At 42.4% G+C, this 22090-nt stretch overlaps 1 long non-coding RNA gene across 1 annotated transcript; it reads right to left on the reverse strand.

Moving 5' to 3' along the window:
• Positions 1-20568: 20568 nt before the first annotated feature.
• Positions 20569-21869, reverse strand: LOC123408536. Its single transcript, XR_006612763.1, has 3 exons — positions 21812-21869; positions 21148-21206; positions 20569-20693 (listed from the first exon to the last, which is right to left on the reverse strand). It is a non-coding gene; the product is annotated as an uncharacterized LOC123408536 (long non-coding RNA).
• Positions 21870-22090: the final 221 nt, after the last annotated feature.

Consider the following 22090-nt stretch of genomic DNA (forward strand, 5'->3'; position numbering starts at 1 on the left):
CTCCTAATTGCCTAAGCCGTAATCCTAGGCGACGGACTGCTCGGTCTCATAGGCGGGTTCTGCAGGGTCTTCATCTTCATCTTCATCGGTGCTTCCCTCCTTCAGAGGTGTAGGAGAAGGAAGTGGTCCATGACGGCGTCTCTTAGTTGGCGAAGGAGTGAGGAGCTCAGTGTACTCTTCCGCGGTCAGGCGGCGACTCTGAATAGGAGTGGCCTGAAGCGGTGGTAGTCCTCCTCAGGAGGCAATGGTTAATCGCCCTTCGGGTGCTCCTTCCTTCTTGACCTTGCGGTTCTTCATCTTTTCCAGGTGAAGTAGGTCCTTGACTTGGTGCAATTCTTGGCGCATCTTCATCGACTCCTTGATTAAAAGGTGAGTCAAAGTGTCGGAGGAGGGGCTAAAGTAGGTCTGAAATCTTAGTGGCGTCTCGTCCTTTGAAGATGGGTTGAGTGTCCAACTCCGGTCAATCCCGTCCTTAATAAAAGGTAGGACGAGTAGATGGCTCGTTAGCCATCTCGGGAAGGATGTCGGGAGACGCACGAGCGCCTCTCGTGCGGCTCTCTCCATTGCCAACATCAGATCCTCCATCTGTGGTCCTTCAAAGAACCAACTAGTTGGGGAGTCATTAGCCTTCACAGTCACGTCCACGTGATATTCCTTAGTGTCGGAGTTTACCTAGTGCTCGTGGTAGAGGAAGATGGGCGTGCAATGTACTTGATACTTCTCGAGGCTATCTCCCAAAAGTAGGGGAAAGCCCGTCTCCAGAAGCATCTCAGGTATGGAGGCCATCTACAAAGATGTACGAGAGAGGGTTAGAAACTTTTGGTGGGTGCCGAAAATCTCAGGGGTAAAGGCAAGGTGCACTAATCGTCTCGGCTATCGTCCATGCTACCTAAGGCTTCCTATAGTCAGGATGGCTATGATACAAGCTCTCTGGGGACCCCGACTTACGAGTCGAGATCGGCGAATGAAAGTGCTCAGTGATCCCAGAGATCAATGCTCACCAAACACACAGATACTGAATATTAAGTGTCTTACATCCAAGTACCAAATTATTACATCACATCACCGAATGGTCAAGTTCACAAGGAAGGGCCTATATGGCCAAATCACACTGATACAACTAGTAGCGGAAATCTTAGGGCTATGTGGGTGCCCATGCCATCAGCCACACCAAGAGGCATTCTGACTGGGAAGTGTCCTAGTTCGCAGGGCCGTCTCCGAAGACGTACTCTTCTCCAAACTCCGGTCCTTCCATGTCTGGTCAATAATATAACTAGTGACAAGCCAATGAGTACTTGGAATGTACTCGCAAATAGCCCATGATATGAATAATGCAATTGGTAGTATAACAAGTAATATGCAGCTTTGGTGGATATCATCTCAACTATAAATGAACTTGTTCATGGATATGCAACATAAGCTAGATGGTAATTAGAAGAATAGGTTACAGATATCAACATATCTGTCAAGGGTTGAACACTCTGGGTTCACCCGATATACCAAGTCACCTAACTTGGTCATATCAACTGTTTTATATTAACTCCATTTACCACACAATCACACACACTATATTTTTTGCGGAAACGGATAGACATAGTTTAAGCGGCACCACCCAACTTTCCTTGACCGTGGACACCACTATTCCAATAGTTTTACCCTTTATAGAGGTAGTATGCTGGACCCACGAGATCCGGGAAACTTCCATGTCATCCACGACTCGCGGTATATAACATACCCGAGGTAAGTACCCGATCAATGTCTTTCCCCTGACGATACTAGACAAAGAGGTCCACTCGATTGGTACCCAGCCCACATGTTGTACGTCTTACGACCACTGACTCTGGACAGTAGCAACCATGCTGGGACCAATGGTGTGCCTGGAACACGTAAAAACGACATAGTCGCCCTACCTAGAACGACCCCATCACTAGAGTGACCACACATCACTCCCGCCACTAGTAATATGGCTCTTTGCTACCACCCACGAGAGTAATCAACAAAGCCCCATCCCATAAAGGGGTAACGTGGTTGTACATGTATGGTTGGGACGGTCGACGCATCATAAATCTATTCCCACTTCCAAAACCATACACACACAAAATACCCGGTGCACCACTTCACCAAAATTGGCCACCTAACTCATCATCACCCTCGGGCATTAGTGGCACCCGACGGGTTTTCATAAACCTTTGATTTTATACCATCATCATGCTCATGCTACTATGCTTAGCTCTACTTGTCAACATGATATTAGGGTGACCCTCATAGGTGGTACGATCATGCTCAAAATGCAAGTGCTCCGAAGGAGCCATCGGTAACATCACTTCAATGATTTACATATGCTTATGGTCACATGCAACGGAAATATTTGCTACACTAGCATGCAGTATAACATATGCTCGGACATGGTCAAAGGGCTGCTTGCCTTGGTCAGCTATGTATCCGAGGTCTTCGGGGTCTTCAAGTCCAACTCCTTCGTCACACGGGTTTTCTATCGTCATTTTAAATTTTAAAATAAAAAGCAATAAGTAGGTCACTCCAAAACGGATCACAAAGTCACATTAGAAATGTTGTTTAATTCCGATAAATCAATATTGTAATTTTAAAAATATTTGTCTCTAGTTTAGTGAAAGAATATTTTTAAAATCAATTTAAGAGGAGACAAACTATTCCAAATTAGCCTTTTTAATTATTATAAAACACATAAGTTGTTCTAAAAATTTGCCTAACAGTTCCATTAAATACTCCTAATTTTTAGAAAAATAACATTGGAAGAATCATAATTTTTCACTTGTTAAATCTTGTTATAAAAATCCTGTAAAACCTGGTTTTAAATGAAAAGAAAAAGGGAAACTGCCCCGGCCTGGCTTGGCGTAGGACTGGGCCGGCCCAGTGGCCTGCCGACCAGCCTACCCAGGCGCGCGCCCCGTCAGGTTTGAACCTAACATGCGGGCCCCTGCGGTTAGTGGCTGTGGGCAGCGAAGGAGAGAGGGATGGGCCACCGACAGGTGGGACACATCTGTCGGGGTCGTCTCCTACCTCTGGACAGAAAGGAGGAGGAGCACGCCGGCGTGGCTACCGACATCCTCAGGCTCTAACAACGACAGGAATGGGTTTGGCTCTTCGTCGCCTACGTGCTAGTGGTCGAGTCAATGATGGGGGGCTCTGGTTCACCGGCGACGAGGTGTCCGCCATGGAGAGGTTCCGGGTGACGGTGGAAGTGGCAGCTACGGGCACGGATTCGCTCGGGCGAGCGAGGGGAAATCTTCCTGGGGTCACGGGGAGTGCGTAGGAGGGAAGAGGGGCTCGAAAACTGCAGTGTAGCCGGAGATTGGCCGGACCCTGAGGCGGAGGGGCCTTGGTCGATCGCGAGCATCGGGGCTCTGCTGGCTCATTGGGTTGGCTTGGGAGGTTATTGGGGTCTAGGTGGATCGGAGTGAGGGGTTCTGGAGCAAGGGGAGGGGCTATAAATAGGCCCGCGATGATGAGCCGAATCCGGTGCGCAGGTGATCCACTGTGGCATGCATGGGGGTGCAAAGAGATGCTGGGGTCGAAACCACGGTCTCGGGATGTGGTTTTGGACCTCTAGTACTCACTGCAAGAGAGGGGGAGATAGGAGTGGCGCGCATTCGTGGTCGTGCTCCTCTGGCGCTACTGGTGCACGCGGGCACGCGTCGCAGTGGCTCTTAGCGTGGGAAAGGAGGGGCCCTGGGGGCTGCCTGATGTAGAGTGGATGTCGGGGGAGAGGAGAGACACCGTGGGGAGTCTGGAACTGACCGAGGGAGTCGCCCCCACCTTGGCTACTCTCTGTAGTGCGCCCAAATCACACCTTTGGCAATTCACGGCATGCTGGCGCGCTCTGGGTGCCTTGCATGCGTCTGCCGTGTCCTGGGCCCTTGCTGGGAGTGGCCTATCCGTTTGAATCCCGTGGGAGCTTCGACTGGTCAAAGGAGGAGAGGGAAACAGGTGCTGTCAGCCTTGGGCTGAAGCTCAAATTGCAGATTTTGGATTTTCTACATTGTACCACAGAGGGGCCACTTGAGTGTATTTAGGCACTAATGCTAGCCACCTAATCTAGGAGTTTGATAGAAAAGGATTGGGTTTAGTTGGGGTTAGGAGGGGTTTTGCCCAACTGTCAGAAGGTGGTCAAAAGTGGTTTGGGTTGGTTGCACCCCACCACCGGCTATGCAACTTAACAGGACTAGGTTTGGTGCTAAAACATGAGGCTACACCAACTTTGAGCTCCATTGGACAAGTTTAGCTTTGTAAACTTGAAATCATCCCTAAATGACCAGATATGTTCCTTCCAAAGAGAGTGTGGGCAAATCAAGTCCCACAAATCCCATTTTTGGCATCAAGGCCCCATTTGAGGTATTAGGCACTCCTGCAAAGTTCCAGCTCCATTGGATAAACTTTTCTATGTAGATTTTCTCCAACTTCATAGTGCACAGAAGGGGGTTTTGGAATTATTTCGTGATCTTAACCATCTTCGATCAAGGTGCAACTTTATATGGGCACCAAATATGGCTTAGGGAGATCACTGGAGTTTTCAAGGAATTTATTGAGAATATTTCCTTTGGAAATATTTCAAAATGTCAAAAAACACAGAATAGGTTTTGAGGTTTTACTCAAATATTTATAATATAAATAGGGGTTGAAAATCCTATGTATGGAAAATACATCTCCTTCTGAGTATCTCCAAATTTCCTCAGATTTTTCTAAGGCAGAAAAGAATTTTTCCATTTAGGAATATCATTTCTGTCCTCACACATGGACGTGCAAATAAAATAGGAAAATAATTCATAAATAATTATTTTATAGTTTTGATGAACTAAATTAGTTTTAGGACCAAATCACAAACTTTGGATAAGAGCACCTCTTGCCATCAAAGACTTGTAGTGCAACCCAAAGCAGGGTTTTGAATTAACCAGAAATAAGAAAAGGGTTTTGAGCATAATTTGGTTATGAAAAATATGGTTTTTGATATCACACAACGAAGCATACAAGTATACAATTACAACCATGGCACTCACATCATTAATTTTGGAAAAGTTTTAATAAACTCAGATTTTTGAATTACAAAAGAAGTGAAGTGAAAACAGGGTGTGACACATAACCTCATGCATCAAATGGTTCAATAGCTAGTGAATAATTCATAGGCATTTCCCGATGTTTACCAATATTACCAACTCTTTGGCATTCATCACAAGTCAGGACAAACTTACGAGAATATTTAAAAAGATTAGGCCAATAAAAACCCAATTATAATACCTTTTGTATCATCCGGTCACCAGCGTGATGTCCTGTGTAATCTTCAGAATGGAATTTCCTTAGGATCTGTTTATGTTCATCTCGGTTATACAATGTATAATAACACCATCTACTCCTTTTGTATAAAGATGTGGGTCATCCCAAAAGTAGTGTCGTAAATGATAGAAGAATTTTTCCAACTCCTGATAGGGGAAACTAGGCGGAATATATTTATTAACAATGTAATTAGCATAATCCGCATACCAAGGAGTACTACGTCAAGTGTTTAGAATTGCAAGTTGCTCATCAGGGAAATCGTCATCAATCGGCAGTGGGTCATCATGAACATTTTCCATCCTGGACAAGTTATCTACTACAGGGTTATCAGATCCTTTTCTATCAATGATATGCATGTCAAACTCTTGGAGTACTAACACCCATCTAATAAGTCTAGGTTTAGCGTCCTTCTTTTCCATAAGGTACTTAATAGCAGCATGATCAGTGTGAATAGTTACTTTAGAATCAACAATGTAATGTCTAAACTTATCACATGCAAACACAAGTGCTAAAAATTCCTTTTCGGTAGTAGCAAAATTACTTTGAGCGGTATCTAGGGTCTTAGTAGCATAATGAATAACATTCAATTGCTTTTCTACTTTTTGCCCTAGAATTGCACCAAAAGCATAATCACTAGCATCAGACATAATTTCAAAGGGTAGGTTTCAATCAGGTGGTTGAGCAATAGGTGCAGAAATTAAGGCTTTCTTAAGTATTTTAAAGGCTTCTACACAATCATCATCAAAATTAAAAGGAACATATTTTTGAAGAAGATTAGCTAAAGGCCTATAAATCTTTGAGAAATCTTTAATGAAGCGCCTATAGAAACCAACATGACCATGGAAATTTCTTATACCTTTGATATATTTTAGTCAAGGCATTTTCTCTATTACATCAACTTTTGCTTTATCCACCTCAATACCTCATTTGGAGATTTTATTCCTAAGCACTATACCTTAATTAACCATAAAGTGGCACTTCTCCCAACTCAAGACAAGATTATTTTCTTGACATATACAAAAAACTCGATCAAGGTTGTTCAAGCAATCAATAAAGGAAGTCCCATAAATGGAAAAAATCATCCATGAAGACATCAACAATCTTTTCACAAAAGTCAGAGAATATAGCAATCATACATCTTTGGAAGGTAGTAGGTGCATTACATAGACAAAAAGGCATACGCCTATAGGCATAAGTTCCAAAAGGGCATGTAAATGTAGTTTTCTTTTGGTACTCTTTTCACATAGGTATTTGAGAAAATACAGAGTAACCATCAAGAAATCAAAATTGTGTGTGCTTAGATAATCTTTCTAACATTTGATCAATAAAAGGCAAAGAATAGTGATCTTTAATAGTAGGTTTATTAAATTTCCTAAAATCAGTCATCATCTTATAACCAGTTACTATCCTTTGTGGAATGATTTCATTGTTATCATTGGGAATAACAGCTATACCACCTTTCTTAGGAACACAATAACAGGACTAACCCAGCTACTATCAGCAATAGGGTAATTTATACCCGCGTCCAGAAGTTTTAGTATTTCAGTTGTTACCACCTCCTTCATATAAGGATTAAGGCGACATTTATGATCAACGACGAGTTTAGCATCTAGTTACATATTGATCTTGTGCCGATACAGAGTAGGGTTTATTCCTTTAACATCATTAAGAGTATAGCCACTAGTAGCACTGTGCTTCTTTAAGGTTTTGAGTAATCTCATTTCTTCATGCTCTCAAAGGTTATCACTAATAATAACATGATATATCTTCTTGTCATCAAGATAAGCATATTTCATAGTATCAGGTAAAGTTATGAGCACAAACCTTGGGTCTCCTTTGGGTGGAGGAGGAACACATCAAATTTCAATAGTAAGTTGTGCTTAAGAATAGGTTGATGATAAGGAAGTATCCTATCTAATTCATTTCTTTCATTCAAGTGCATATCATTCTCATGGTGTAGGACGTACTGTTCTAATGGGTCTGTAGGAGGTACAACAATAGAAGCAAGACCAGTGATTTAATATTTATTAGGCAATTCCTTTTCATGCAATTGTTTAAAACTTTGAAAAACTGAACTCATAAGATATATCACCTAAGGTAACTTTAACCTTTTCTATAGCACAATTAATTTTAGCATTAACATTATTCAAGAAAGGTCTACTGAAAATTATGGGGAAAAAGTTATCTTGTTCTGAACCAAGTAATAAGAAATCAATGGGATATTTGACTTTTCCCCCCAATAATTCAATATCTTTAACAATCCCAAGAGGTGATATAGTATCTTGGTTTTCAAGTTTAATAGTAACATCTATGTCTTCAATTAAATCAGGTGCTATATCATGCATAATTTCTTTATATAATGTGAAAGGTATAGCACTATTGCTAGCACCTATATCATAGAGGCCATGATAATAGTGTTCTCCAATCTTAACTGAGATGAAAAGTGTGCCTACCACTTGTTTATTCCTATCAAGTTTGTCTTGTTTATTTCTAACAAGCTTTGCAATTCTAGCAGCTTCATCACACAGGTAAATAACTTGCCCATCAATGTTATCACCTAAGAGATCTTTAACCAAGGAAACATTAATTTGCTCATAATTTTTAGGTCTCCAAACATGACTTCTATTAACCACTGTTGTAGCCATAGCATGCTCTCTAATTTTAAATGGAAAAGGGGATTTCTCACTGTTAGTAGTAGGAACAACTAGATCTACATGGTTAGCAATTATTTCTTCCTTCTTTATTTCAACAAGTTCATCTTGTAATTTTTCAGTCGGAGGATGAAATATAAACCACTTCTCCTGAGGGAGATCAACGTAAGTGGAAAAAGTTTCATCGAAGGTAGATACTATCTCAAGATCAAGGCCATATTTCTTGCTGAACTCATGAAAAGTAGAAGTCTTCATGGAAGACTTAATGGAATCAAACTTCAATTTTATACCTGATGCCTTACCTCTATCGAGTTCCAAATATTCATAATTGTGTTTAATCTTTTTAGAAGATTCCATCTGAATTCAATAGTCTCCTTCATGTAGGGTCCAACCGAACAAGCGTCGAACAATCTTTGATCATCATGAGAAAGCCGAGCATAAAAATCTTGTACGATCAATTTCCTTGGGAGCTGATTATTGGGGAAAGTGTGCATCATAAATTTAAGCCTCTCCCAAGGTTGAGCGATGCTTTATCCTCCACGAGGCCAGCAATTATAAATAAAATTCTGATCATGATGAATCAAATGCATAGGATAAAATTTCTAATGAAATTCCAATTTCAAGCGATTCCAATCCCACGATGTAATATCATCCAATAGCGTGTACTACAATAATGCTTTTAACTCCGAGGAAGGGGTGGAAACTTTCTTCTTGACTTTGTCTCTACGTAGACATGAAATCTTAAATAATCCACAAATCCCATCAACATATATTTAATGATAATTAGGATGAGTTGAACCGCTATAAGGATTAGCCAACAGTTTTTCTACCATACCCAAAGGAATCTCATAATAAATATTTTAAGCTAGTACAGAAGGTTGATGGATGATTTCTTCAACTTCCGTTTGAGGCGAAGATGCCCCGAACAAGCCACTCAAAGGGTGATCGTTCATAGTCACAAGCAACAGTAAATTTCAACACGAAGCGGAAATGTTTCCTTACCAATTTTCACTTACCAAAGGCGCTTCACTCCCCGGAAGCAGCGCTAGAAAAGAGTGTTGATGACCCACAACAATAGGGGATCAATCGTAGTCCTTTTAATAAGTGTCACACCGTGTGTTTGTATCACTTTGGAACCAATTGAAACTTTTTGAGTTCTTGTGATGGTTGTTCTGGTTGCATCATTCTTGTGTGATTGATTGTCTTCTAATTCACCAAAGTTATTCTTCTCACTAAAATTTGACCCCTGAACCCCAAACACTTGCCTAATGACCATGCCATGTGTATAGGACCAGAAACTACTTTTATAAAAATGTTATCTCAACAAAAGGGCATTTATTTATTTTGAAGTTTCAAAACCCCTGAACAAGTCCTTAATTTAGGAGGGATGTTTTACCCGAAAAATTTATTTGAATTCTATTATCAAAAAGACTTCCCAACACCACAAAATAATTATTTTAATAGTTATATTCCTATTTTATTTAAACACCCTTTACTGAGACCAGAAATAGTATTTCATAGGGAAAAATTATTTTCTTTCTTTAAAAATATGTGAGAAAATTTAGGGAAACTGAGAGGACATATATTTTCCATAAATATGAGTTTCAAAACATGTTCATGTTCAAAATATTGGACAAAACCAGTCAAAACCCATTCTGCAAATATATTCAAGTTCAAAATTTAGGGAAACTCAGAGAACATATATGTCATGTCTCTATAAATTTTCACCTCAATCCAAGTTGATTTAGTTCACATCAGAACCCCAAAGCCCTCCCTGTCCAGAACTAATTTTGAGAAACTTTACATAGCCAAGTCTATCCAGTTCATCGCAAATTTTATAGACGTGGTCTAGGCCCCAAATAAGGATGCTACACCAAGTTGTGTATTTGTGGAACTTGATTTGGTCACCAAAGTTAACATGAATCTGATTCTCTCTATTTATGGGGATTTTGATGTTTACATTGCAAACTTTGATCAAATGAGCTGAAACTTGGTGAACACTCTTGGTTTCTACCACAATTCAATCATGTTAACTTTCACAATAATTGGGTAAAGGTAACTTGCCCAAGAAATCATCAAACACCTTCTGGTAGTTTGGTAAAATTGCTGCTTTCACCTCCTTTTCTCATCTCCTTCACTTCAATTTTGTACCATGGCTTCTTCTCATGATGCCTTGCACCCCAGTAACATTCCCACGGCCACAACTCAATTATTATTGGGGTACAACCCCAATTCCCCTCCTGGACAGCAAATTCTCACCTCTCTCTCCACTCCTCTATCTCTCTCTCTGATTGCTTCCAGATTGCCCCCTGTTGCTTTTCCCTTTGATTACTCCCTCCCACAGCTTTCAGGCACAGGGGGCCATGCTAGAGCGCGTCAGTAAGCAAGGATGCTAGCCAAAATTGTGCTCTGGAGCATGTTTGAGAGCATTCGAGGTTTGACCTCGTTCTCCTGCCCATTACCGACCACCTCGAGCCCTCCCCTCCTGTCAGTCAAGGGAAATCGACATTTGGGCATGCAAGACCCCTGTCCCCCTCTCCTCTCTCCGCAAGTGCCATCCCCGGCGCACCTGAGATCCGCCCAATTTGTCCAACCATGGGCCTCGCGCGCACAAGGTGCCCTGCTTCCCCTCTTTTGTCCCCTCCCGCTGGACTGACCCGGGGAATACCCTACTCGCCCTAGCTCACCCCCGTGACCCTAGACTCGACCCCGAGCTCGCCGGTGCACCAAACTTTCGGTGCACTACGCCACACCTATATAAAAGCCCTTGTACCTCTCTCTTCTTCCCCTCCGCTCCGACTCGAACCCCCCCTGCACCACTCCCTCTCCACTTCCCCCTCAGTGTGCTCGAAACCGAGCTCGATGCCTCCGCTTCGGGCCACCGTAGATTCTCTCGGTGAGGTGCTGCTCTGGCTCATCTCTCTCCCTCTGGAATCGCAAATCTTTGCTGATGCCTCCTGCTCTCTTTTCCCGTCAATTTGCTGCAGGAATCCACTCCGGCAACAACCTCCCGAAGCTCCTCCGTCATGGGTGATCGTCGCCGACAAGCCAGGGCACCTCTGGCCTCCCTTCAACCTCCACCCAAATGGTGGGTCCCTCCTGACTCCATTCCCGTCATTATCTCCTCTTGTCGTCGCCGGTAAGCTTCCTGTCGCCCTTGTCGGGAGGTAGAAGACGACTATATGGTGGGACCCGCACTTCAACCTCTGCCCACTTTGTCTCTCTCTCGCTGGCAGTCACGGCCCGCTTGCAGGTTTTAATTAAACCTGTCGCGAGCAAGGCAAGTGACCCTTTGACGATGTCTAAGAAACTATTTATTTTGCACGACATATAGCACTATATTTTGTTGCATTTGATTCATGATGAGTCAGTGACCACCTTGGTGGGTTGTCTCTAGGAAACCCCTTGTTAATACTTGCACATCAGCATGTCCCTACCACCTATGAAGGTTGTGCGGGTGGGAAGTAGCTAGGATGCTAGTAGTTGCTACGTAAATGGGATGGGTCTATGCATGGTGACCGTGAAAGAAATGATTTCGAAGGCTTTTCGAAAACCCCGTCGGGTGGCACTTGCAAAAGAAGCGGGTCACCGAGAAAAGTTTTGTGTGTGTGGTTTCGAAAATGGATTGGTGTAAGTTGAGATCGTTACTCCAACCTTACACATGCGACCACAATACACCTTATAAGACGAGGATTTGTTGATTACCTTGGTCGACGTTAGAAGAGAGCCTGCATTACTAGTGGCGAGAGTGGCGTGGTCACTCTCGTGACGGGGTCGTGCCAGGTAGCACTAGTAGGGAAATGCTTATAGGCATGACCTCAGTAGTAGCGCTGGAAAAAAGAAAACGTTGCTGCGAATTAGCAGTAGCGCTGATCCACTTAAGCGCTACTACTAACACCTTAACAGTAGTGTTGCTTATCAAAAATGCGCTACTACTATGTGGGACCAGACGATGCCACCGACGGTAGCTGTAGTAGCAGCGTTGCCCAAAATCCAGCGTTACTGCTAAGTGTTTAGCGGTTGCGCTTTGTTTTGCAGCATAGCTGCTGCTAGTTGTTGACGTAAGAGAACCGCGTTGATGACGACGGTGCACGACTATATCAGTTACGGGTTGACCTGAGGCCAGGTGTGCCACCCATAATGTGGATGTACGAGGTGCATGGATGATACAACGTCTCAGCAGCTTACGTCAATGAACGATGGTGGGTCTGGGAAAATCGTGTACATGGGGCATCGTAGATGGCTCGATAAGGATGACCCATGGAAAAAGCGTGGAGATCTATTCAATGGGTTGGCTGAGCTTCGAGGACCTCCACGTAAGAGGACCGGCGTCGAAATCGACGAGCTGTTGAGAAACTGGGAATAATGCCCCGCGTCGGGAAATATCAAAAAGGCACCAGAGCCGCTGCTGAAGGTATGGAAAACAAGGTATGTTTTCTGGGACTTGGAGTACTAGCCCAATCGCGACACTCCTCATTGCCTTGATCAAATGCATATCACGAAGGATGTCCTCGAGAGCTTGCTTGGCACACTGATGAACATGCCACAGAAGACCAAGGATGGGGCGAAGGCAAGGAAAGACTTGAAAATTTGAAGATGAGGAAAGACCTCCACCGTAAAAAGTTGATGGAGGAGATGGATATAGAGAGAGGGAAGGGGCAGAAAAGTCAACAACAAGGAGGAGAATTATTGCCCCCTCTTGCTTCACCTTAAGTCCAAAGGAGATCGATCAATTCATCAAGTGCCTTATGGGAATCAAAGTCAGTTCCGGTTACTGTGGGAAAATAAGCAGATTTCTAGACCCCAAGAAGAAAAGGTTCAGCGGGATGAAGTCTCATGACTGTCACGTGATGATGATGCAGATACTCCCGGTTGCAATTAGAGGGATATTCGACAAGCACATCTATCACACGCTTACTGGTCTCTACAACTTCTTCGACGTTATCTCTCGAAAGTCCATAAGTGTGAAGCAACTCGAAAGGCTACAGGAAGATATTGTTGTCATACTATGTGAGCTTGAGATTTACTTCCCGCACGCGTTCTTTGACCACATGGTGCATCTGTGTATCCACATCGTGGACAACATCGTGGGCATCGGGCCGACATTCCTTCACAGCATGATGTCGTTCGAGAGGATGAATGGGGTCATCAAAGGATTCGTTTGTAACAAGTCCCGTCCCAAAGGGAGCATCGTCCAGGGGTATCTGACGCATGAGTGTGTCTCCTTTTCCGAGAATTATATAAGCTTCAGAGACCCTGTTTTTTGGTTTGCCCGTCAAGAAGCACGACGGGAACCTCGAAGGAGATGGTCACAAGAATGTTCGGAGGGAATTGCACGTGGACTACTCGGATCGACGGAACGACATTGATAGGGCTAACTTAGTAGTGCTACAACACCTAGATGTGGTAGATGATTATGTGGCACGACACAAAGATTGCATCGCAAATAAGTACCGTGATAAGGGGATGCTCAAGACGGACGATGAAGTTACTGTAGAGCACAACACTACTTTCTTGCGTTGGTTCAAAGAGGAAGTTCTTGAAAATCCCTGGAAGAGGGCAATTCGAACGGGTTGCTCATACGCGCCTTAGCACATGGCCCTGCGCCCAAGCTCGCGACCTATCAGTCCTATGGTGTCAATGGGTACACGTTCTACATGGAGGCCAAAGACATGGACATTGATTACCAGAACTCTGGGGTGACAATTCCATGTGTGACCGACGCCAATGACACAACTGAAAGATTCTACGGAAGGGTCGAAAAGATCTAGGAGCTTGACTATGCTGGAATGCACGATGCGACGATGTTCCGTGTCAGATGTGCCAAGGACGTCGTAAGAGAAAACAAGTATTTCACCACCATGTCTATACCCGACGCGAAGAGCACTCCCGTGAAGGTTAACATCATCGCCAAAAATGAGCCATGGGTACACGCTAAGCACGTGACACAATGCTTCTTCGTAACCGACCCGGCCAATCCCAGCCGTGTTGTCGTGAGGAGATCCAAAAGGAGCATCGTCGGAATGGATGGAGTGGCCAACGAGGAAGACTACGACCAATACGGCAACCCGATGAGGGAAGATGACGATGACGATGAAGCATACGTGAAAAGAAGAATCAAGACTACATTACGTAAGATGGATCGTACTCCATGGCTCCGGAAAAGTCACAAGGAGGGGCTCAATTACTCGGCAACGAACAAGAAAGGGAAGAAGCTCACTATGAAATGTCGTCGATGCAGCTGATCAGAAACATACATTTATATATATGTATCTATTTTGTGTACGCACTTAAGTAACCGCTATCGGTCAACTGATATGTTACCACCACATGCATTGTTCCGGTGATATTCGCGCATTGGGGGAGAGGGAGATGCCATCGCCGGGAGAAAAAAAAATAACAAAAACAAAAGGGAGAAAGCAGTACAAAATAAAAAGAAAAGTAAACAAAAAAGAAAAGGAAAATAATGAAAAAAAGAAAACAAAAAACTAGAAAAGTAAAATAATAAAAAGAAAAGATGGAAAAGATAGCAGTAGCGCTGGTTAAGGGAACCAGCGCTATAGCTAAGTTAGCTATAGCGCTGGCTCCTAAACCAGCGCTACTACTACTTGTATTTTACAATTAAAAAATATAAATCATAGTAGTAGCGTTGGTTTGTAAACAAGCGCTATAGCTAAGTTAGCTATAGCGCTGGTTCAAAACCAGCGCTACCACTCTTTTGAGTTAACCGCCGCGCGGGCGGGCTCAAAATTTCACAAAATCCCCGTGCCGCCCCTCGCTCTTCCCCAAGCCGCCCCTATTTCCTCCCCCCGCCGCCCACCGTTCACTGCTCCCCGCGCCGTACCTGACTGCTCCCCGAGCCGCCCCTGACTCCTTCCCGCGCCGCCCAACCTCCACCCAGCGTCGCCCTCACCCCAGCGACGTGCCCTTCAGTAGATCCGCCCGAGCTAGCTCTCTCATCGACGTCGCCGCCCCTCCCTATCGGCTAGGGTTGAGGTGAGGCCCCGACAGGTACCAGACCCCCCCACCATCTCTCTCTCTGTCTCTCTGACCGTCCTATTCTTCTTTCTTCACCAGTTCCGGCACCTTCGGCGGCAAGGTGCTCTTCGGCAGCTAGGTTGTCTTCGGAAGTTCCAGCAGCCAGGTATCGTTTCTTATGTATGTGCAGATGTAGATGCTATGCATGCCAATTTGACAGTGTGTTCCCATCGATCCATCCATAAAAAGATGCACTTGGACCCAGATTAAGCCGGCAGATAGGGTTTTCCTAAAAATATGCACTTGGACCCAAATTAAGCCGGCATATTTCCCTAGTAGCCACACTAACGAAACAATTTCCCCCGGGATAAATGGACGATGATAAAAAACAAAAACAAAATGGCGCAAGGTTCTATAAAGAAAGGGAAAATGGGGGAAGGTTTTCTAAAAAAAGGATAAATGTGGGTTAATCTCAAAAAGGGGGAGGGGAGGCAATGTAAAAAAATGGTAGAAGTTTCTAAAAGGACAGGAAAAATGTGGGAAGGTTTTCTGAAAAAGGAGAAATGTGGGATACTCTCAAAAGGGGGGGCAATGTCAAAACAGAAAAAAAAATGGAGGAAGGTTCTGAAAAGGTGGAAACGAGGGAAGGTTCTCTCAAAAGAAGGGAATATGGGGGAAGGTTCTCTCGAAAGAAAGAAAAATGGGGGGGTTCTCAAAATGGGAGGGGGTGTCAAAAAAGGGAGAGAAAATGGAGGCAGGTTCTCTCAAAAGAAGGGAACATATGGGAAATTCACAAAAAGAACGAGGGGCTCTCAAAAAAGAAAAGAAAAATCAAGGATGGTCCTCAAAAACAAAAAATGTGGCCAGAAAATATTTTTCCCTAGTGAAACAATTTGCTTTGTCTTCGAGCTTGACAAGGGATCTTTGATACATCTCCAACGTATCTATAATTTTTGATGGTTTCATGCTATTATCTTGTCAAACTTTGGATGTTTTGCATGCTTTTTATTTATTTTCTGGGACTAACTTATTAACTCAGTGCCAAGTGCCAGTTCCTGTTTTTCCATGTTTTTGACCCTTTCAAAGGAGATTTTGAAACAGAGTCCAAACGGAAGAAAATCCCCGAAAAGATTTTTTTTGGAACGGAAGAAGATCGGCGAACTTGGGAGCCAAGCCAGAGGAGCTCCAGGGGCCCCACAAGCCCCCACCCCGCGGCTAGGGGGGCCACGCCATCCAGGCTTGTGGCCCCCGTGGAGGTCCCGTGACCTAGATCTTTCGCCTATATAATCCCATAAATTCCAGAAAAAATCACGAGATCATCGCAATCACTTTTCCGCCGCCGCAAGCTTGTGTCTCCGCAAGATCCCATCTGGGGCATGTCCTAGTGCCCTGCCAGAGGGGGGATTCAGATACGGAGGGCTTCTTCATCAACACCATGACCTCTCCGATGATGCGTGAGTAGTTCACCATAGACCTACGGGTCCATAGCTAGTACCTAGATGGCTTCTTCTCTCTCTTGGATCTTCAATACAAAGTTCTCCATGATCGTCATGGAGATCTATCCGATGTAATCTTCTTTTGCGGTGTGTTTGTCGAGATCTGATGAATTGTGGAGTTATTATCAGATTATCTATGAATCTTATTTGAGTTTCTTCTGATCTCTCTTATGCATGATTTCATATCCTTGTAATTCTCTTCGAGTTATGGGTTTTGTCTGGCCAACTAGATCTATGATTCTTGCAATGGGAGAAGTGCTTGGTTTTGGGTTCATACCGTGCGGTGACCTCACCCAGTGACAGAAGGGGTAGCGAGGCACGCATCGTGTTGTTGCCATCAATGGTAAAAAGATGGGGTTTTCATCATTGGTTTGAGATTATCCCTCTACATCATGTCATCTCGCTTAAAGCGTTACTCTGTTCGTCATGAACTCAATACACTAGATGCATGCTGGATAGCGGTCGATGTGTGGAGTAATAATAGTAGATGCAGAAAGTATCGGTCTACTTGTCTCGGACGTGATGCCTATATGCATGATCATTGCCTTAGATATCGTCACGACTTTGCGCGGTTCTATCAATTGCTCGACAGTAATTTTTTCACCCACCGTAATACTTGCTATTTTGAGAGAAGCCTCTAGTGAACACTATGGCCCCCAGGGTCTACTCCACACCATATTTTCAGCCTTACACTTTTACTTCGTTGCACTTTCCGCCTTCAGGTCTCACTTCGCAAACAATCTTGAAGGGATTGACAAACCTTTGAAGCGTTGGGTGCAAGCTTGTTTGTGTTTGCGCAGGTACTCTGGACTTGACGAGACCCTCCTTCTGGATCGATACCTTGGTTCTCAAACTGAGGGAAATACTTACTGCTCCTGTGCTGCATCACCCTTTCCTCTTCAAGGGAAGAACCAACGCAAGCCCAGCCTCTGTCAATGTGTCAACTTTTGGCGCTATTGTCTGTGGGATAGCAGAAGAATTTCTGGCGCCGTTGCCAGGGAGGAAGATCAAGTCAAGAACTCATCCAAGTAGGTTTCACAAACTCATCTCTTGCATTTACTTTGTTTGCCAGTTGCCTCTCGTTTTCCTCACCCCCACTTCACCAATTTGCCTTTTTCGTTCGCCCTTTTCGTTCGCCCTTTTTCTCGCCTGCTTTTTGTTTGCTTGTGTGCTTGCTTGCTTGCTGAAATCACCATGAACGAAAACACCAAACTTTGTGACTTCTTGAATACTAATAATAATGATTTTATTAGTACTCCCATTGCTCTCGCCACTAGTGCGGAGTCATACGAAATCAATGCCGCTTTGCTGAATCTTGTTATGAAAGAGCAATTCTCTGGCCTTACTAGTGAAGATGTCGCATCCCATCTCAATACCTTCATTGAGCTTTGTGATATGCAAAAGAAAAAAGATGTGGATAATGACATGATTAAATTGAAGCTCTTTCCCTTCTCGTTGCGAGATCGCGCAAAAAATTGGTTTTCTTCTTTGCCCGAAAATAGTATCGATTCTTGGGATAAGTGCAAAGATGCTTATATATCCAAGTATTTTCCGCCGGCTAAGATCATCTCCATCCGTAATGATATCATGAATTTCAAGCAACTTGACCATGAACATGTTGCACAAGATTGGGAGAGAATAAAATTAATGATTAGAAATTGTCCCGCTCATGCCTTGAGTCTTTGGATGATTATCCAAATCTTTTACGCTGGCTTGAATTTCGCTTCTAGAAATATCTTGGACTCCGCCTCAGGTGGAACGTTCATGGAAATCACGTTAGGAGAAGCCACAAAGCTCTTTGACAACATCATGACAACATACTCTCAGTGGCACACTAAAAGGTCACATACTAGTAAGAAGGTACACGCTATAGAAGAAATTAACTCATTGAGTGCTAAGATGGATGAGTTAATGAATTTGGTTGCTAGTAGAAGTGCTCCGTTGGATCCTAATGATATGCCTTTGTCTTCTTTGATTGAGAGTAGCAACGCTAGCTTGGACGTTAATTTTGTTGGTAGGAATAATTTTGGCAACAACAATGCCTTTAGAGGAAACTATGTTCCTAGGCCTTTTCCTAGTAACTCCTCTAATAACTTTGGAAACTCCTACAAAAATACTCATGGAAATTACAATAGATTACCCTCTGATCTAGAGAGTAATATCAAAGAGTTCATCAACTCTCAAAAGATTTTCGATGCGTCCATAGAGGAAAAACTACTCAAAATTGACGATTTGGCTAAGAGCGTGGATAGGATTTCTTGTGATGTTGATGCTTTGAAAGTTAGATGTGCTCCTCCCAAAATCAACATGGATGAAACTTTGAAAGCTATGCGTGTTTCCATGATTTAGAGCCAAGAAAGAACCACCCAAATTCATGCTAGACATGAATGGCTTAAAAAGGCGTGTTCTCGTGATGAGAATCACGAAGATCTTAAATTGCTTGGTGTGACTCCCATTGAATCTTTGTTTTCTTGTGTCAAACCTAATGATTATGGGGCTGGATATGAATCCACTTTGGTTGAAAAGTGCCGCAATGATTCAGAGTCCATCTATCTTGATGCTAAAAGCATTCAAAGTGGAGGAGAAGATGTTAAAACTTTGAGTAGTAATGAAATTACTACCGTGGATTTCAAGGAATTCAATTATGATAGTCGCTCCTTGATTGAATGCATTTCTTTGATGCAATCCATGTTAAACTCTCCACACGCTTATAGCCAAAACAAAGCCTTTACCGATCATATCGTCGAAGCTATGATAAAAGCTCTTGAAAAGAAACTTGAATCCGGAGTCTCTATTCTTAGAAAGCTTCATGAAGAGTGGGAACCTACCATCAAACTCAAAATCAAAAACTATGAGTGCAATGCTTTGTGTGATTTGGGTGCTAGTGTTTCTGCGATTCCAAAGTTTTTATGTGATGTTCTGGGTTTTAATGAGATTGAAGAGTGTTCTCTTAATTTTCATCTTGCTGATTCTACTATCAAGAAACCCATGGGAAGGATCAATGATGTTCTTATTGTTGCAAATAGGAACTATGTACCCGTGGATTTCATTGTGCTTGACATTGATTGCAATCCTACATGCCCTACTATTCTTGGTAGACCTTTCCTAAGGACTATTGGTGCTATCATCGATATGAAGGAAGGGAATATTAGATTTCAATTTCCTTTAAGGAAGGGCATGGAACACTTTCCTAGAAAGAAATAAAGATTGCCTTATGAATCCATGATGAGGGCCACTTATGGTTTGAGCACCAAAGACGACGACACGTGATTCTATCGCTTATATGCTTAGCTAAGGGCGTTAAACAAAAGCCTTGTTGGGAGGCAACCCAATGAATTTATCTTTTTTCTTTCTGTTTTGTTGCGTCCACACTTTCATAATTCTGTTGTGATTGTGTTTTTTGTGTTTATTTTTGTGTTTGAGCCAAGCAAAACCTTTATGACTAGTCTCGGTAATGCACTACAAGAAATAAGGTCAATTATGACTTCCTATATTGGTCATTGATTCGTCATTGTTGTCGTTTATTGACTTTTTTTGACCAAATTTACAACGTCAACAGTTGGCCGTCAAGAATGAAGAAACTTGACCTTTCTGATATTTTGGTCATGAGATCTACGAAAAAAATGTTATGGTCATTAAATCTTTGACCAAAATTTTGGCCAGGGGTAAGTACCTAATCCACGCAGGATCTTACATGGCATGCCTACGTGGCCCGTGAGAGTCCACGTAATATCTGACATGGCATGCTGAAGTGGCACATGCGGTGACATCCTACGTGGCATCATTTTCAAGCCGGTTCTACTTGGGCCCAATGGGCCCAACCAAATTGATTGGCCCATTCTTGTTTGTAAGTCCACAACCAATTCGGTCCATTTATTTTCAAGGACATAATCAAATTTGGTCCATTTAATCTAACACCATAATCAATACAAAATTTATTTGTCTAAAATAGTCTAACTGGACTTTGTCGAGTCCTTATTTCAAAAGGTTCAGCTCTAAAAAATCACGTTTCTGAAATAACGAATGATGTGATGAAATGCAAGCTAAAATATAATATTTACAAATGAAATACATCTTCATTTCTGCACCACGTATCACGGAAAATGTAATATACATCATATGTCAACTCTACACATCTAAGACCAACAAGTCATGTCCAAAAAGTTCACGCAAAACTTGATCTATCACATGGATTTAAATTAAAATGAGATACAAAGCATCTTCTTCCCTCTACTTCCGAGTAGACGTATTGTAGAACATCCTGTCATTTCGAACGATAAAACATTAGAAACATACAAAATATAATGGAGACATATGGCAGTTTTACATTAAGAAGTAAACATAAGCAAGATAGAAAGGCTTGTTTGCTCCTATAGAAAGTTGAGAAATTGTAAGATTAGTCCTATGTAAGCTACTAACACTTTCTGCAAAAGAAGCTAAGACGAACAAGTGGAGAGTAGTGAATCATGTATCTTTATCACGAAATAAAACGAACATCGACAACACGGGCAACACAACATAAAGCTCATGATCAACCAAAACCAAACTGATCATTGCAAACTATAAGAGGGACGTTGACCTTCAGACAAAACAACACAGGAACATGTAAGAGTAAGCATAGCAAACAATACTACCTCTATATTAATCTTAACATAATTCATCAATTCGAATTTAAGGAGTAACTACAAGACTCGATGCTTTCCACAATATATAACCTTCACTGTTGACACAAAAGACATGACCTCATGTAATTCTTACTTTTTGTAGTTTGTTCCTGCAGAAACATAGTTTATGTTATGCTTTACATGTAAAAATTCTGGACATTACAGAAAACAGAATCGAGTTATATATATTTGTTATGGTATGCTAATGCATACTTCCAACTCATACGGGACGCACATACACGAAAAATTTCAAGCAAGCGGGAGGCATTATTTCTGTACAAGATCTATGCTAAGAAACAATATTTCCATTTATGCAAATCAAAGGAATGGAAATTACACATCATTAAGCAAATACGTATCCTTTATGTTGTTAACAGACTATCTAACATTGTGGTAATCAAATCACTCTAGTGCTTGAGACGGGCTAGATATGTCACTTTCTTTGATAATAACCAGCAACTCACAAGTGAAACTATTCATCGGGTGAAATATTTAAGAAGGTCAATTAATTACCAGATGATTGCAGCTCCTACACTGCCTAAGTAGACCACTCTTATAAGACATATTAGTAAGACTAGTCGGCAACCCGTGCAGTTGCACGGGCAAGTTAGTTTGAACTTGTAACTGCGAAGAGAAATCAGGATCACAGAACTGATACAGTGTTCTATGAAACTAAATTTGATTATGAAAAAGTTGTCAAAATAGAAAAACTTACAAATACGTTGCAGTCAAATATCCTCTTGCATCATATGTTCCCTGAATCCAGCAACGAACATTTGTTATTTCTCTAAACTAAGAGATTAAGGGTTTTGCAGGAATATAATTTCTGAACGAATAATTTAAATAGTAGTTTGAGGAACAATTTTGTTCTTTTCATCATGCATCCAAATGCACGTATTTTTTATCAGATAATGAAATAAAAAAACTTAAATCTACAAAATAGGTGTGAGTAAGGATAAATGCCACCACGTTTTGTAATTTCTAAAAATAACAG

This window comes from Hordeum vulgare, chromosome 1H (genome assembly GCF_904849725.1).
Source record: "Hordeum vulgare subsp. vulgare chromosome 1H, MorexV3_pseudomolecules_assembly, whole genome shotgun sequence".
NCBI classification, from domain to species: Eukaryota; Viridiplantae; Streptophyta; class Magnoliopsida; order Poales; family Poaceae; genus Hordeum; species Hordeum vulgare.